This window comes from Myxine glutinosa, chromosome 9 (assembly GCF_964187855.1).
Source record: "Myxine glutinosa chromosome 9, kmMyxGlut1.1, whole genome shotgun sequence".
Lineage (NCBI taxonomy): Eukaryota > Metazoa > Chordata > Myxini > Myxiniformes > Myxinidae > Myxine > Myxine glutinosa.
Window position 1 is genome coordinate 118,687,986 of NC_136269.1, and position 18,702 is coordinate 118,706,687.

The window sequence follows — 18,702 nt, forward strand, 5'->3', positions numbered from 1 at the left end:
GTTGGTGTTCCCCCCTCTCTCTGCTGTTGGTGTTTCCCCCCCTCTCTCTACTGTTGATGTTTCCCCCCTCTCTCTGCTGTTGGTGTTTCCCCCTCACTCTGCTGTTGGTGTTCCCCCCCCCTCTCTCTCTGCTGTTGGTGTTCCCCCCTCTCTCTCTGCTGTTGGTGTCCCCCCCCCCTCTCTCTCTGCTGTTGGTGTTTCCCCCTCTCTCTGCTGTTGGTGTTCCCCCCTCTCTCTGCTGTTGGTGTTCCCCCCTCTCTCTGCTGTTGGTGTTTCCCCCTCTCTCTGCTGTTGGTGTTCCCCCCTCTCTCTGCTGTTGGTGTCCCCCCCCTCTCTGCTGTTGGTGTTCCCCCCTCTCTGCTGTTGGTGTTTCCCCCCTCTCTGCTATTGGTGTTTCCCCCCTCTCTCTGCTGTTGGTGTTCCCCCCTCTCTCTGCTCTTGGTGTTCCCCCCTCTCTCTGCTGTTGGTGTTTCCCCCCTCTCTGCTGTTGGTGTTCCCCCCTCTCTCTGCTGTTGGTGTTTCCCCCTCTCTCTGCTGTTGGTGTTTCCCCCCTCTCTGCTGTTGGTGTTCCCCCCTCTCTCTGCTGTTGGTGTTCCCCCCTCTCTCTGCTGTTGGTGTTTCCCCCCTCTCTGCTGTTGGTGTTTCCCCCCTCTCTGCTGTTGGTGTTTCCCCCCTCTCTGCTGTTGGTGTTCCCCCCTCTCTCTGCTGTTGGTGTTTCCCCCTCTCTCTGCTGTTGGTGTTTCCCCCTCTCTGCTGTTGGTGTTTCCCCCTCTCTCTGCTGTTGGTGTTTCCCCTCTCTCTGCTGTTGGTGTTTCCCCCTCTCTGCTGTTGGTGTTTCCCCTCTCTCTGCTGTTGGTGTTTCCCCCTCTCTGCTGTTGGTGTTTCCCCCCTCTCTCTGCTGTTGGTGTTTCCCCCCTCTCTCTCTACTGTTGGTGTTTCCCTCCTCTCGCTACTGTTGATGTTTCCCCCCTCTCTCTGCTGTTGGTGTTTCCCCTCTCTCTCTCTCTACTGTTGGTGTTTCCCCCCTCTCTCTCTACTGTTGGTGTTTCCCTCCTCTCTCTGCTGTTGCTGTTCCCTCCTCTCTCTGCTGTTGGTGTTCCCCCTCTCTCTACTGTTGATGTTTCCCCCTCTCTCTACTGTTGATGTTTCCCCCCTCTCTCTCTACTGTTGGTGTTTCCCTCCTCTCTCTGCTGTTGCTGTTCCCTCCTCTCTCTGCTGTTGGTGTCCCCCCTCTCTCTACTGTTGATGTTTCCCCCCTCTCTCTGCTGTTGGTGTTTCCCCCTCTCTCTGCTGTTGCTGTTCCCTCCTCTCTCTGCTGTTGGTGTTCCCCCTCTCTCTGCTGTTGGTGTTTCCCCCTCTCTCTGCTGTTGCTGTTCCCTCCTCTCTCTGCTGTTGGTGTTCCCCCCCCCCCTCTCTGCTGTTGGTGTTTCCTCCCTCTCTGCTGTTGGTGTGCCCCTCTCTCTCTGCTGTTGGTGTTTCCCCCCTCTCTGCTGTTGGTGTTCCCCCCTCTCTCTGCTGTTGGTGTTTCCCCCCTCTCTCTACTGTTGATGTTTCCCCCCTCTCTCTGCTGTTGGTGTTTCCCCCTCTCTCTGCTGTTGCTGTTTCCCCCTCTCTCTGCTGTTGGTGTTTCCCCCCCTCTCTGCTGTTGGTGTTCCCCCCTCTCTCTGCTGTTGGTGTTTCCCCCCTCTCTCTACTGTTGATGTTTCCCCCCTCTCTCTGCTGTTGGTGTTTCCCCCTCACTCTGCTGTTGGTGTTCCCCCCCCCTCTCTCTCTGCTGTTGGTGTTCCCCCCTCTCTCTCTGCTGTTGGTGTCCCCCCCCCCCCCTCTCTCTCTGCTGTTGGTGTTTCCCCCTCTCTCTGCTGTTGGTGTTCCCCCCTCTCTCTGCTGTTGGTGTTCCCCCCTCTCTCTGCTGTTGGTGTTTCCCCCTCTCTCTGCTGTTGGTGTTCCCCCCTCTCTCTGCTGTTGGTGTCCCCCCCCCCCCCCTCTCTGCTGTTGGTGTTCCCCCCTCTCTGCTGTTGGTGTTTCCCCCCTCTCTGCTATTGGTGTTTCCCCCCTCTCTCTGCTGTTGGTGTTCCCCCCTCTCTCTGCTCTTGGTGTTCCCCCCTCTCTCTGCTGTTGGTGTTTCCCCCCTCTCTGCTGTTGGTGTTCCCCCCTCTCTCTGCTGTTGGTGTTTCCCCCTCTCTCTGCTGTTGGTGTTTCCCCCCTCTCTGCTGTTGGTGTTCCCCCCTCTCTCTGCTGTTGGTGTTCCCCCCTCTCTCTGCTGTTGGTGTTTCCCCCCTCTCTGCTGTTGGTGTTTCCCCCCTCTCTGCTGTTGGTGTTTCCCCCCTCTCTGCTGTTGGTGTTCCCCCCTCTCTCTGCTGTTGGTGTTTCCCCCTCTCTCTGCTGTTGGTGTTTCCCCCTCTCTGCTGTTGGTGTTTCCCCCTCTCTCTGCTGTTGGTGTTTCCCCTCTCTCTGCTGTTGGTGTTTCCCCCTCTCTGCTGTTGGTGTTTCCCCCTCTCTCTGCTGTTGGTGTTTCCCCCTCTCTGCTGTTGGTGTTTCCCCCTCTCTGCTGTTGGTGTTTCCCCCTCTCTCTGCTGTTGGTGTTTCCCCTCTCTCTGCTGTTGGTGTTTCCCCCCTCTCTGCTGTTGGTGTTTCCCCTCTCTCTGGTGTTGGTGTTTCCCCCCTCTCTGCTGTTGGTGTTTCCCCCTCTCTGCTGTTGGTGTTTCCCCCTCTCTCTGCTGTTGGTGTTTCCCCTCTCTCTGCTGTTGGTGTTTCCCCCCTCTCTGCTGTTGGTGTTTCCCCTCTCTCTGCTGTTGGTGTTTCCCCCCTCTCTGCTGTTGGTGTTCCCCCCTCGCTCTGCTGTTGGTGTTTCCCCCCTCTCTGCTGTTGGTGTTTCCCCCTCTCTCTGCTGTTGGTGTTTCCCCCTCTCTCTGCTGTTGGTGTTTCCCCCTCTCTGCTGTTGGTGTTTCCCCCTCTCTGCTGTTGGTGTTTCCCCCTCTCTCTGCTGTTGGTGTTTCCCCTCTCTGCTGTTGGTGTTTCCCCCTCTCTCTGCTGTTGGTGTTTCCCCTCTCTCTGCTGTTGGTGTTTCCCCCCTCTCTGCTGTTGGTGTTTCCCCTCTCTCTGGTGTTGGTGTTTCCCCCTCTCTGCTGTTGGTGTTTCCCCCTCTCTCTGCTGTTGGTGTTTCCCCTCTCTCTGCTGTTGGTGTTTCCCCCCTCTCTGCTGTTGGTGTTTCCCCTCTCTCTGGTGTTGGTGTTTCCCCCCTCTCTGCTGTTGGTGTTTCCCCCTCTCTGCTGTTGGTGTTTCCCCCTCTCTCTGCTGTTGGTGTTTCCCCTCTCTCTGCTGTTGGTGTTTCCCCCCTCTCTGCTGTTGGTGTTTCCCCTCTCTCTGCTGTTGGTGTTTCCCCCCTCTCTGCTGTTGGTGTTCCCCCCTCGCTCTGCTGTTGGTGTTTCCCCCCTCTCTGCTGTTGGTGTTTCCCCCTCTCTCTGCTGTTGGTGTTTCCCCCTCTCTCTGCTGTTGGTGTTTCCCCCTCTCTGCTGTTGGTGTTTCCCCCTCTCTGCTGTTGGTGTTTCCCCCTCTCTCTGCTGTTGGTGTTTCCCCTCTCTCTGCTGTTGGTGTTTCCCCCTCTCTGCTGTTGGTGTTTCCCCCCTCTCTGCTGTTGGTGTTTCCCCCTCTCTGCTGTTGGTGTTTCCCCCTCTCTCTGCTGTTGGTGTTTCCCCTCTCTCTGCTGTTGGTGTTTCCCCCTCTCTGCTGTTGGTGTTTCCCCCTCTCTCTGCTGTTGGTGTTTCCCCCTCTCTGCTGTTGGTGTTTCCCCCTCTCTGCTGTTGGTGTTTCCCCCTCTCTCTGCTGTTGGTGTTTCCCCTCTCTCTGCTGTTGGTGTTTCTCCCCTCTCTGCTGTTGGTGTTTCCCCTCTCTCTGCTGTTGGTGTTTCCCCCCTCTCTGCTGTTGGTGTTTCCCCCTCTCTGCTGTTGGTGTTTCCCCCTCTCTCTGCTGTTGGTGTTTCCCCTCTCTCTGCTGTTGGTGTTTCCCCCCTTTCTGCTGTTGGTGTTTCCCCTCTCTCTGCTGTTGGTGTTTCCCCCCTCTCTGCTGTTGGTGTCCCCCCCCTCTCTCTGCTGGTGGTGTTTCCCCCCTCTCTGCTGTTGGTGTTCCCCCCTCTCTCTGCTGTTGGTGTTTCCCCCTCTCTCTGCTGTTGGTGTTTCCCCCTCTCTGCTGTTGGTGTTTCCCCCTCTCTGCTGTTGGTGTTTCCCCCTCTCTCTGCTGTTGGTGTTTCCCCTCTCTCTGCTGTTGGTGTTTCCCCCTCTCTGCTGTTGGTGTTTCCCCCTCTCTCTGCTGTTGGTGTTTCCCCTCTCTCTGCTGTTGGTGTTTCCCCCCTCTCTGCTGTTGGTGTTCCCCCCTCTCTCTGCTGTTGGTGTTCCCCCCTCTCTCTGCTGTTGGTGTTTCCCCCCTCTCTGCTGTTGGTGTTTCCCCCCTCTCTGCTGTTGGTGTTTCCCCCCTCTCTGCTGTTGGTGTTTCCCCCCTCTCTGCTGTTGGTGTTCCCCGTTGGTGTTCCCCCCTCTCTCTGCTGTTGGTGTTTCCCCCTCTCTCTGCTGTTGGTGTTTCCCCCTCTCTGCTGTTGGTGTTCCCCCCTCTCTGCTGTTGGTGTTCTCCCCTCTCTCTGCTGTTGGTGTTTCCCCCCCCCCCCCCTCTCTCTGCTGTTGGTGTTCCACCCTCTCTGCTGTTGGTGTTCCCCCCTCTCTCTGCTGTTGGTGTTTCCCCCTCTCTCTGCTGTTGGTGTTTCCCCCCCTCTCTGCTGTTGGTGTTCCCCCCTCTGCTGTTGGTGTTCCCCCCTCTCTGCTGTTGGTGTTCCCCCCTATCTCTGCCGTTGGTGTTTCCCCCTCTCTCTCTGCTGTTGGTGTTCCCCCCTCTCTCTCTGCTGTTGGTGTTCCTCCCTCTCTCTCTGCTGTTGGTGTTCCCCCCCTCTCTCTCTGCTGTTGGTGTTCCCCCCTCTCTCTCTGCTGTTGGTGACTCCCCTCTCTCTCTGCTGTTGGTGTTCCCCCCTCTCTCTCTGCTGTTGGTGTTCCCCCCTCTCTCTCTGCTGTTGGTGTTCCTCCCTCTCTCTCTGCTGTTGGTGTTCCCCCCCTCTCTCTCTGCTGTTGGTGTTCCCCCCTCTCTCTGCTGTTGGTGTTTCCCCCTCTCTGCTGTTGGTGTTCCCCCCTCTCTCTCTGCTGTTGGTGTTCCCCCCCTCTCTCTCTGCTGTTGGTGTTCCTCCCTCTCTCTCTGCTGTTGGTGTTCCCCCCCTCTCTCTCTGCTGTTGGTGTTCCCCCCTCTCTCTGCTGTTGGTGTTTCCCCCTCTCTGCTGTTGGTGTTCCCCCCTCTCTCTCTGCTGTTGGTGTTCCCCCCTCTCTCTCTGCTGTTGGTGTTCCACCCTCTCTCTACTGTTGATGTTTCCCCCCTCTCTCTGCTGTTGGTGTTTCCCCCTCTCTCTGCTGTTGCTGTTTACCCCTCTCTCTGCTGTTGGTGTTTCCCCCCCTCTCTGCTGTTGGTGTTCCCCCCTCTCTCTGCTGTTGGTGTTTCCCCCCTCTCTCTACTGTTGATGTTTCCCCCCTCTCTCTGCTGTTGGTGTTTCCCCCTCACTCTGCTGTTGGTGTTCCCCCCCCCTCTCTCTCTGCTGTTGGTGTTCCCCCCTCTCTCTCTGCTGTTGGTGTCCCCCCCCCTCTCTCTCTGCTGTTGGTGTTTCCCCCTCTCTCTGCTGTTGGTGTTCCCCCCTCTCTCTGCTGTTGGTGTTCCCCCCTCTCTCTGCTGTTGGTGTTTCCCCCTCTCTCTGCTGTTGGTGTTCCCCCCTCTCTCTGCTGTTGGTGTCCCCCCCCCCTCTCTGCTGTTGGTGTTCCCCCCTCTCTGCTGTTGGTGTTTCCCCCCTCTCTGCTATTGGTGTTTCCCCCCTCTCTCTGCTGTTGGTGTTCCCCCCTCTCTCTGCTCTTGGTGTTCCCCCCTCTCTCTGCTGTTGGTGTTTCCCCCCTCTCTGCTGTTGGTGTTCCCCCCTCTCTCTGCTGTTGGTGTTTCCCCCTCTCTCTGCTGTTGGTGTTTCCCCCCTCTCTGCTGTTGGTGTTCCCCCCTCTCTCTGCTGTTGGTGTTCCCCCCTCTCTCTGCTGTTGGTGTTTCCCCCCTCTCTGCTGTTGGTGTTTCCCCCCTCTCTGCTGTTGGTGTTTCCCCCCTCTCTGCTGTTGGTGTTCCCCCCTCTCTCTGCTGTTGGTGTTTCCCCCTCTCTCTGCTGTTGGTGTTTCCCCCTCTCTGCTGTTGGTGTTTCCCCCTCTCTGCTGTTGGTGTTCCCCCCTCTCTCTCTGCTGTTGGTGTTCCCCCCTCTCTCTCTGCTGTTGGTGTTCCACCCTCTCTCTCTGCTGTTGGTGTTCCCCCCTCTCTCTGCTGTTGGTGTTCCCCCTCTCTGCTGTTGGTGTTCCCCCCTCTCTCTCTGCTGTTGGTGTTCCCCCCCTCTCTCTCTGCTGTTGGTGTTCCCCCCTCTCTCTGCTGTTGGTGTTTCCCCCTCTCTGCTGTTGGTGTTCGCCCCTCTCTCTCTGCTGTTGGCGTTCCACCCCCTCTCTCTGCTGTTGGTGTTTCCCCCTCTCTGCTGTTGGTGTTCCCCCCTCTCTCTCTGCTGTTGGTGTTCCCCCCTCTCTCTCTGCTGTTGGTGTTCCCCCCCTCTCTCTCTGCTGTTGGTGTTCCCCCCTCTCTCTGCTGTTGGTGTTTCCCCCTCTCTGCTGTTGGTGTTCCCCCCTCTCTCTCTGCTGTTGGTGTTCCCCCCTCTCTCTCTGCTGTTGGTGTTCCCCCCTCTCTCTCTGCTGTTGGTGTTCCCCCCTCTCTCTCTGCTGTTGGTGTTCCCCCCTCTATCTCTGCTGTTGGTGTTCCCCCCTCTCTCTCTGCTGTTGGTGTTCCCACCTCTCTCTCTGCTGTTGGTGTTCCCCCCTCTCTCTCTGCTGTTGGTGTTCCCCCCTCTCTCTCTGCTGTTGGTGTTCCCCCCCCTCTCTCTCTGCTGTTGATGTTCCCCCTTCTCTCTCTGCTGTTGGTGTTCCCCCCTCTCTCTCTGCTGTTGGTGTTCCCCCCTCTCTCTCTGCTGTTGGTGTTCCCCCCCTCTCTCTCTGCTGTTGGTGTTCCCCCCTCTCTCTCTGCTGTTGGTGTTCCCTCCCTCTCTCTCTGCTGTTGGTGTTCCCCCCTCTCTCTCTGCTGTTGGTGTTCCCCCCTCTATCTCTGCTGTTGGTGTCCCCCCCTCTCTCTCTGCTGTTGGTGTTCTCCCCTCTCTCTCTGCTGTTGGTGTCCCCCCCTCTCTCTCTGCTGTTGGTGTCCCCCCCTCTCTCTCTGCTGTTGGTGTTCCCCCCCTCTCTCTCTGCTGTTGGTGTTCCCCCCTCTCTCTGCTGTTGGTGACGCCCCTCTCTCTCTGCTGTTGGTGTTCCCCCCTCTCTCTGCTGTTGGTGTTCCCCCCTCTCTCTCTGCTGTTGGTGTTCCCCCCTCTCTCTCTGCTGTTGGTGTTCCCCCCTCTCTCTCTGCTGTTGGTGTTCCCCCCTCTCTCTCTGCTGTTGGTGTTCCCCCCTCTCTCTCTGCTGTTGGTGTTCCCCCCTCTCTCTCTGCTGTTGGTGTTCCCCCCTCTCTCTCTGCTGTTGGTGTTCCCCCCCTCTCTCTCTGCTGTTGGTGTTCCTCCCTCTCTCTCTGCTGTTGGTGTTCCCCCCTCTCTCTCTGCTGTTGGTTTCCCCCCCCCCCCCCCCCCTCTCTCTGCTGTTGGTGACTCCCCTCTGTCGAAGCAATTCCATCATAAAGAAACATTACAAAACAAAATATGACATCAAATGCATTATCATTGCCTTGGTTTGGAAACAACCAAGACAAGAGGTGGTCTAACATTGCCTCTGTGGGAGTTTCACTTTTCCCTATCCTGAGAAATAAATTTGAAGAAAGGAATTCAGTCACGATGCCGGCGATAACTCGCCTACTCTTCACGAAAAACACCATCTTCGATTTTCCAATCAGAAAATATTGTGGATGTTTTCTTTGAAAATTATTCTGTATTGTAGATAATTATTCTGCTTATAATTCCTCCCACACCTCTCTCTACTGTTCATTTTGTCCTGTTACATCCTCATCCGTTCAGTGTACTCGTCCCATCTCTTCCATGAGCTTCAACTACGCATCCAAAAAAATATCCTTCATAAAGGTATTCTACTGTACATGAGGCACCTGGTTTATGTCGTTTTACCTGCAATTCCTGTTTTGATTTCTTTCTCAACAGAAAATTTCTGTCCTTGAGTGGTTTTCCACAATACTTCGACTTGGAATTTGGCAAAACCTCCACGTGAGGTTTTTCTTGTGGTTGCTTTACTATCTGGTGGGAATGGTCATGAATGTACGGGGGTGTGAAGAAAAGATGCAGGTAAGACAGCGACAGGTGATTATGATAAACGTATTCCACAAATTAATTTAAACCTGGTGCACGACATCGCTGACAAGGTCGGGGGTCCTATAACCAGTGGGGTACTCTCCAGAGAAAGGGTGACTAAATAAGACCAGTTCTCTTTGTTAATCCAGTTGCCGGTTTATTGCAACTTCAACAATGAACACGGTCTGAAAGACATAAGAACAAACATAATGATCAGTAATGATTAAGAATCCTCTATCTCCCCCCAAGTCTTCGGCATGGAAAATATAAGTGTATAACAAGTGTGTGTGTCTTTTGGCATGACAAAGACTGAGAATATGAAGAACATAATTATGTAACTAACTTTGAAGCGAATTGAAGAACTGGTGAACCAGAAACCAAACACAATGTCAGTAATGGTCAATGCCAGAATCACATGTAAGAGTCAGAGTGCCAGGCAGGCTTGCTCATGCTTAGGCCAGACCGTCTGGGTGCAGCAGCTGGTTTGTCAAGCGCAGGGCGTGTGGTAACCGTATTAGGTTTGGGATCACTGACTTGAGGAGGTGACATTGGAGGCGCTGCACTCATATGCCGAGTTACCTGCGATGACTTAGCCATAGATGGGGATGTAGCATCATCAAAGAACTGATGGCGGCCAGGAGGGCTCCGGTTGACCCCGGGTGATTCAACAGGAAACGTAGCAGGTGGCTGCGGTGGAGTGGTTTGAGAGTTGATGGTGGGATGTTGCGGTGGCATTGGACAAGTAATGGATGGGCCACAAGCCTCTTTGTGACTGGCCGGGGTTGTGGTGTGCACAATGCATGGGTGTGGGATGTTCTGCCGAACCATTGGTCTCTGCACTCCAATATCACCATCGATCGTCAATCTTGGTAGGGGCGTTAGCACAGGAATGTACTTTCACAGGAATTTCATATTGCGCAGAGTAACCCTTCCTGAACCATCAACTCTTACCACATATTGATCAAACTGGTGAACCTCGATGATGATGCCGGTTTTGTCCCATTTGAGGGGGTGTGGCCCGGTCTGATTCTGGATGCGAACACAGTCGCCGACAACAAGGGGCAAGAGTCTCTTGGTATGTTCAGACCAGCGCTCAGCGTCTCTCATGTGGCGGTTGCAAAGTGCTTCCTCCCGAGCCTCCAGAGTCCCACGCCAGGTGTTATGAGGTTTGTATCTGCCAGGTGGTATTGGGATGAAGTCTCGAATTGGGCAGCCAAAAATGCACATCGCTGGAGAGAGTTTTGTGTCTCTGTCTGGAGTATTTCTATACTGGAGCAATGCACGTTGGAATGCATCGGTATCAAGGCCTCCATTAGGGCTAGTGTTGTCCATGAGAAGACGCTTCACAGTCTTGACACCAACTTCAGCACGGCAGTTGCTATGTGGATAAGCTACTGAGGAGAGTCGATGATGTACACCCCAGTCCTTGAGGAATTGACGTGTAGTGACAGCTGTGAATTCAGGACCACCATCGGAAGCTAATTCATCAGGGATACCAAATGTGACAAAGGTACGTCTTAGGCAAGCGATGAGTCCACCTGCACCATGTGAGGCTCTCTCAACTATCGGCCAGTTAGAATACCGATCGACCACTACCAAGTAGTTGCATCCTTTGTAGTGAAAGTAGTCGGCACACATGCATTGTAATGGATAATCTGGAGGTGTCAGAGGAGTGGGTGGTGCACTTGGATTGGAGGGCGCAATCCGATTACAATGGTAGCTCCCAGCATAAAGGGCCGCAATGGCAGGGGCGATGCCAGGCCAGAAGATGGAAGACTCGGCTCTCGCAGTCATAGAGGTGACCCCTTGATGGGCAGCGTGCAGAGCGGCTAACACCTCATCCCTGAGAAATGGTGGTATAAGAACACGATCCTCGTAGAGTATGACACCATCAACTATATGTAGACTATCTCGAAATTGGAAGTATTTGCGTAGGGGTCCAGGGAGCTCATGACGGAATTCAGGGATACCTGACTCGATAAGGTCAACAAGGCTCTGCATGTTATTGTCACTCGCTATTGCGGTTCGAACCCTGTCCCATGTTACAGATTTGAGGCTGAGTGAGGCGAGGGAGGACATAGCAGACATGGAAACATACTCGTCGGGGGTTTCTGGTGCTGATCTACGTAAGCCACTCAGGAGGGTTTTGGAATGCGTCAGGATGATGGGTGTGGAATCAATGGCCGCCATATCGTCAGTGAGGGTCAGTTTCACAGGCTCTCCAGTAGGGTGGCGTGAGATGCAGTCTGTGGCGCGATGTCTAATCCCCGGCACATGGACCATCTGGAGCCTGTATCGCAGGGTCTTCTCCTTCAAGTTCCTAAGTCGAGCGTTAGAGATATCCTCTAGACTTCGATCATTAAAGATCCTGAGCAGAGGTTTGTGGTCAACAGCGATTATGAGGTCTTCACATCCCAGAACAAAGTATCTGGCCTTGTCTAGGGCATCAGCAACTGCTAGGGCCTCACCCTCAACTGGTGCATAACGTGATTCAGCAGGGTGGGTGAATCTGCTGCCAACGAGTGTGATTTTCCATCCTGTGTGACAACAGAAGGGTTTTATGTTGGTACAGGTACAGTGTTTCTGCAGTAGCCAGAAGCCAATGCCAGTCTTGGACCAGTCTGTAGCGAGGCACGTGGGCTTGCTTGGGTCGAATATCCGGACACCCTCCTCGATCTCACTGGCAATGACAGCTTTCGACTCTTCAAATGCATCTTGGAGGTGCTCATCCCACTTAAACGGTGTGTTAGGTTTAAGTAGTTGCCAGAACGGCAACATCTTCTCAGCCATACTGAAAGCGTATGACATTTGATTGACAAGTCCAAACCAAGAACGTACATCTGTGATGTCCTTGGGTGTTGGGAAATGGAGGATCGCGCGTAGGTATTTCCTGCAAGGACGGACACTATTGGGAGTTATTTCGAACCCAGCAAATTCCACTATATCTTCGCCAAACACAAACTTGTCAGGGTTCGGGGTGATTCCATTCTGTCCACAGGTGTCAAGCCACTGAACAGCCTGGAAGAAACTGTCTGCCAGCGAGTCAGACCATAGCAAGACGTCATCAACGCATTTGGTCTTATTGGGGATGTCAGACACGATCTCGTCATAACGTCTTCTTTATCCATCGCCAGACGCAATATACCCTTGAGGGGCTGTTTTATAGCGATATCTACCCCAGGGTGTGATGAAGGTGGTCAGGTGCCGGTCTTCTTTGCAGATGGGCACGCTGTGGTAACCGTTCCACGCATCAAAGACCGTCTTCCTCTTACCGTTCGGAACCGATCTAGCCTGATGAAAGGGTGATGGCGTGTGATGTGTTTCCCATGTAGCATGGGCGTTGAGGGCCTGGAAATCAACGGTGCGGCGTGGCTGGCCATTCTTCTTTGCACAGACAACCATTCTATGGCACCAGGTGACGGGTTCGCCAATGGGGACTGGTTCAAGCACACCCAACTGTACATCGTGGTCTATCCCAACTTTGACCACATCCCGCCGGTGTAGTGGGACTGGTACCGGTGTGTGGTGTGCCACTGGTTCAGCATTAGGATCCACCATCAGTTTAATGGGCAGGCCATCCATTAGAGGCAATGTTTGATGCTCACAAGTGTTAAATGTGCTTGACTTATAGTATTCAAGGATCTACTGTTGTAGCTTCATGCGATTAGCATCAGTTGCGGGGAACGGCAGCTTTGTCGGGGGTGGTGGGGGTCGACGATGCTGAGGGCAACAGCACGCTGTAGTGGGGTCTTCCTGTAAGACTGCTGTTGCGTCCGGCTGCTGTGCTGTCAGGTCTACACCAATCTTGGGGAAGCTATCCGGGATGATGTCAAGGGCGACACAGGCTTCTCTGCTGAGGAAGAGCTTGTCAGAGCTTTCTGTGACATAGGTCATTTGCCTAGTTTCAACAGCCTGACCCCGTTTGTCTTTGCCCGACAAGCGGAGTACAGTGGCCCCAAGGATATTGACGCCTCCATTGTTGGCAGTGCGCATTCTCATGGTTACTGGGATGAGGTCAGATTTGCGCAAACTAAGGTGGTGGATGACCTTTATACCAGCAAGGCAACTCTGGCACCCTGTGTCTGCCATCGCGGGGACATGGCAAGTCATGGTCTGGGTGGAAAGGTCAAAGCCAAGGGCTGCGTAATCTTCGCGCATGATTTTGACAGTCACACTAACAAATGGTTGAGGTTTTGAACCCTTCCTGATCCATGTATTAGAGAGTTTGTCATAAACATGGTGGTCAAGGCTGATGGAACGCTCACTGCGTGATCGACCCGAATTAATAACATTATCAAACTCATTACATTCATGCCCAGATATGTTAGGAGTTTCATTTGACTGTTGTTCTGATACGTGGACAGTACATAAAGTATCAAACACAGCATTTTCACTGTTATTAGAAGAGGCACTCATGCGTTTGGGTTTGTTCCTACTGTGACATACACTCTCCATGTGATTATCGCGATTGCAATGCCCACATCTGTGACCATATGCCGCGCATTCTGTTTTGCGAACGTGGGCTGGGGCGCTCTTCCCGTGTCCCTTTTTGCCACAGTAGGAGCATAGGTCGTTTCTGTCCTTGATGGTTACTTGCTTGGCCTTTTGATATGTGCTGCTAGCTGCTTCCACTGAGCGTGTGTCCAGTAGTGTAGATGCTGAACGTTTGCCAGATTATTTGGCCTCAATGAATTGGAAAACGTCCTCCAGGATCATGTCCTGGTTCTTGTCACCAAGGAGGTCAAGCTGGATTTCAGGGTCAGCAATTCCTCGTGTAAGAACATCACGCACGATCGCTTCTGTGTAGTTAACTTCAGCATCACAACTAGGGCATTTGATTAGGAATTTGCATATTCCCGCTTGACCACGTAGGCGGGCCCCGAAGCTGCGCACTGTCTCATCACGGTCTTGACGCATATATTATGTCGTGCTACTCTGGCAACCATAGTGTTCTCTCCGGGAACAGCAAGTTTTTTAATGGCTGCCATTACCACCTCAATGGGTTTGTTTGAAAGGCTACCACCTGTCGATCTTGTTAGATCCTTGCGCAGAGGTTCGTCACAGCACTCTAATAACTGCACTACTTTATCGCGGCCAGTGATTTTGGTTGCATCGACGTATTCAGACCATCGTGACTCGAAGTAAGCCCACTCTTCACTGAAGCCAGCGGCGACAATTGTGGGCCTTTTGACTTTTTCAACCTTGGCGGCATGTCCAGAGGCGTGTATGGCACTGTGGGCAGTGATGAGTGCGGCCACGATAGCAGGATCGAGGTCTTCAGTGGTGTAGTCACATCCGGAGATTGGGCATCCCACAGCAGGCATCGTGGCTTTGGTCAACTTGCACCGTGTTCATAAATCAGACCAGTTCTCTTTGTTAATCCAGTTGGCAGTTTATTGCAACTTCAACAATGAACACGGTCTGAAAGACATAAGAACAAACATAATAATCAGTAATGATTAAGAATCCTCTAGTGACGACCTAATTTCCGGTGCTGTAAGATATCTGTTGCGCAGACTAGTGACTGATTACTTGTCCTGCGATTCTGTTGTGATTCTTGGTCGACCAGAATGTTTTTTATCTTCATTTTTACCAGTTTCGTAATGTCGTTTACTGGCACAAACAACTGCATTTACTGACACTTGTAATTTTTTTGTAATTTGTCTCAAGGATTGGCCTTTTCTCATCTTACTATAATTCATGAAAAGGCCGTCTGTCCGTCTGTTCCCAGATACCGCAAACACGGTTGAACCGATCGCAACTAAATTTTTGGTGGATAATCCTGGGACCCCCTGGAGTAAAATAGGCTATATTGTTTTCCCAATTTTTCCAATTTTCCCAAACACAATGGAATAATATTTACCGATATGAACAGTGATGTGGCTTTTATTGAAATTCTACAAATACTGTTTAGATTTTGATGATTTGCGTGTGATATGATTTAACGGATGTTTATATAAATCGTTTAAAATTAAAAAGCCTTCAATTTCTGATATTTTGCCTTTTCATTTGGGCCTCCCAATTGAAGCCCCACCCGTAAGGTGGGTACCGTTGCTAGTAGTTATAATTTCCTGTCTTTTTTTGTGGCGTCAGCTGAGCTTTGGCACCCATGTTCATGCAATCTGAAACACAAAAACACTCATTAGATTGTATGGCTGCCCTTTCAGTAAACATTTTTTGCAACGCCTGGCAATAATAGACATTGCACGTGATGAAGAAACTAAGCACAAACATTCATTCCACACAGAGCAGAGTATTTGTAAACAGTTTTTCTCCTTAGATGAAACGTTAATAACATTAACCTCACCTTTCAGTTTAGATTTAGTATTGCACTTTTCGACCTATTTCCAAAAATTGCTTTCAACCTACGTTTCGCACAAAAAAGACGCATTGGAGCGCAATATATTATCAGTAGATAAGCAGATTTATCTTTGGTAAGAGTTTTGTTCACATCTTATGTTCATTTTGCACATTAAACAGTAAAATATCAAAAAATGTTGGGTTTACCTAAACTTTTCGCTGGTAGTGTTTATATTTGTGTGTTTGTGCGTGTGTTCACCACAGCTGCTACTCCATAACAGATGATAGGAATCTGACTCCTATCATCCACTGTTATTTCTCATACCTATATTTCCATGAGCCCGATTTGCATTCAGGAACAGAACAATTATGTTTAAACATTCTGAAAGTGCCACGCTTTGGTCTAAATGCTGAAAATTATGTTTAAATGATTCTTTGCATCACAGGTTTTACGCCAGTAACGATAGGTTAAAAGCACCCAGCGATCCGACCAGGATCCATGTAAACACACACACATGTACAGCGCAATCAACGCATGTACAAAATGCCTCATTTGCATTCACAAGTCATTTTTAAAGTCACATTGCCAGGTGCACAACGCATCATAATAAAACAGTTGAAGGGCAAAGAGAGTGGAGCTGGGAGCAAGGCAGCCATTCACTCCGGTTTGTGTGTTTGCGTGTGTGTGTGTGTGTGTGTGTGTGTGTTTGTCTGTCCGCTCGCTTATACTTTCCTACAGGTCACAATTTTAAACCGATCTTCACGAAATTTCACCAAATGATAGAGTTCGTGGTCCGACAAAATTGTATATATTTTTGAGGTCAAAAGGTCAAAACGTCAACATAGGCCAAAGGTCAACCACTTTTTTTCAAATTTCTAAAATTCTCAATTTTCAACCGATTGACTTGAAATTTGAATGGGATTTTCATATCAACTAACTGAATTCAACCACCAACTATTTTTGAGATCAACATAGGTCATAGGCCAAAAGGTCGATAGGCCAACGGTCAACCACTCTTTTTCAAATTTCTAAAATCCTCAATTTTCATCGGATTGACTTGAAATTTGAGTGGGATTTTCATATCAGCTTACTGAATTCAACCACCACCTATTTTTGAGATCAATATAGGCCAAAAGTTCAACATAGGCCAAAAGGTCAGCATAGGCCAAAAGGTCAACATAGGCCAAAAGGTCAACATCGGTCAAATCTCTAAAATTGTCAATTTTCATCTGATTAAGTTACATTTTGAAGACGATTTGCAAATCAGGTCACTAAATTCAACCATTAATTATTTTTGAGGTCAAAATGATGCTCCACTGAGCAAAATGGTCAAATGATTCTACTTTGTTCTGTTTTGCCAAGTGTTGCTCTATGAGTGATTTTTCATCTGTCTGTCTGTTTGTTTGTGAACAAGTTATCTCAAGAAGTTGTGGACAGATTTAAACGAAATTTGGCAGAGAGGTTGTGTGTGTGCGTGACAAGGACAAAATGATTAGATTTTGGTAAAAATTCGGATCCTGATGTGGATCTGATAATTTTTAAATTTGATTCTTCACCATTGCGGAAACAGGGGAAAAACGATGTATATCTCAAAAGGTTGCGGACAAATTCGGCCGAAACTTGTTGGACAGATTGGGTGTGTGACAAGGACGAATGGACTCGATTTTGGTGAAAATCCAGATTGGGATGTGTGAAATATTTAATTTTTAAGTGATTCTTCACCAATGAGTGATAGGGCCAAAAACGATATACAAGATGATATTTCAAAAAGTAGTGGTTGATTTTTGACAAAACTTGGCGGATGAGTTGGTTAAGTGACAAGAACAGGCCGATTAGCTTTTGGTTCATATCCGAATCCAGATCTGGCCTATCGGTGGAATACAAAACGTAAACTGTTCAGTCTGGCAGAGGTATGCTCCGTCAACCGACAAATCCTCGTGGATAACTTACTTGAAAGATCCTTCGTAGCGCAGAGGGTAATTCACGACCACATGATTTCTATTGGAGGGCTGAAGAATCTCAAGATGGGAAATGAATTAGTTGTTGCAGCTGCCAGTGGGCACCGGAAGTACATGGCGTAGTTAGAGGATCAAATGAGGGAGACCGAGTTGTCAGCCAGGGGCCAAAAACGGAAGGCCATAAGTGACCAAATTTCTGCCCTTGACGAGAAGTCCAATAAGCTCTGAAGTCATGAAAGGCTTGGAGTAGGAAGCAGACAAATTGGCAGAAAAGGCAGAGGAGACCAAAAACGTCTTCCTCATTACAAAATCCAACGCAATGAAGCGATCAGCTCAAACGAAGAGGGAAGAAGTGCAAAGGTTCTCTGAAAAATTAGAGCAGTTGCACAAAAAGCGGAAAAATTTGAACATTGGCTCTGCTTCAAGTGATACCTGAAAAGTGCTCATCATTCATCATATAAAAAAACAGACATCATGGGCCTATCGGTGCTTTATATGGGAAAACTTTATTTCATCTCGTGTTGGATTCAGTTATCTGAAATTTGGCCTCAATTTGACACCTGCTCACACTTCTGACAATGGACATGTTCAGCTCGGTAATTCAATAAACAAATAGTTTTCATATGTGGCCAGCTTTGTTCTTTACAGGCCTTGTGTATTCAGCCCACCACATTGCCATGTTAACCTAATGTGTTATCAAAAACGATGTTTGTTTTTTGTGTTTTGCAGAAAAGCAGTTTTCTCAAAAAATGTTTCTACTTTATAACAACTTCGGTCTCTACATTGAGATCGTTTTACTCAATCTGGATAACTTATGAACAGATCTTTTCCACTCCTCCCATGAAGAAAGTAACCTTCATCGAAAGGTTGTTCAAAATATTTTCACCCAGCCCGTTAAAGGTGAGGAAACGTTTGGTGGATTGAATGAGATGGAATTTGTTTTTGAATTTAAAAAAAAATGATTATGATGCTGACGGACGAAATGAGACTTGGAATACTTTTCCATAAATTACCAGGACATTAATAGATATTGGACAAACATGTATGGTATCTTGGATTTGAACCTGGGTTCAATGCCATTGGTCAGCCATTGGCTCAGATGCAAACACAAACAGGTTAACCCTGCATTCATTTCACATTGATAAACTACTGCACGTCGCTTATCATTCTCAACTTCCAATATCATTACGATGCAGTTTGATACCAGGAGAGGGACTTCGGAATATTTGAGAGGAAAAAGTGCATTGGTTGCTTCCTCATAATTTATTTTAATAAATTGGGTGGTTCATAATTTGTTAAACATTCCCAACGAGGACAACACATCATGTTAGATAACCATTGCTGATGAGGATAACACATAATGCTAGCTAAACATTCTCGATGATAACATCATGCTAGCTAAACATTCTCGATGATAACACATCATGTGAGCTAAACATTCCCGATGATAACACATCATGCTAACTAAACATTCCCGATGATAACACATCATGCTAACTAAACATTCCCGATGATAACACATCATGCGAGCGAAACATTCCCGATGATAACACATCATGCTAGCTAAACATTCTCGATGATAACATCATGCTAGCTAAACATTCCCGATGATAACATCATGCTAGCTAAACATTCCCGATGATAACACATCATGCTAACTAAACATTCCCGATGATAACACATCATGCTAACTAAACATTCCCGATGATAACACATCATGCTAACTAAACATTCCCGATGATAACACATCATGCTAACTAAACATTCCCGATGATAACACATCATGCTAACTAAACATTCCCGATGATAACACATGCTAACTAAACATTCCCAATGATAACACATCATGCGAGCGAAACATTCCCGATGATAACACATCATGTGAGCGAAACATTCCCGATGATAACACATCATGCTAGCTAAACATTCCCGATGATAACATCATGCTAGCTAAACATTCCCGATGATAACACATCATGTGAGCGAAACATTCCCGATGATAACACATCATGCTAGCTAAACATTCCCGATGATAACATCATGCTAGCTAAACATTCCCGATGATAACA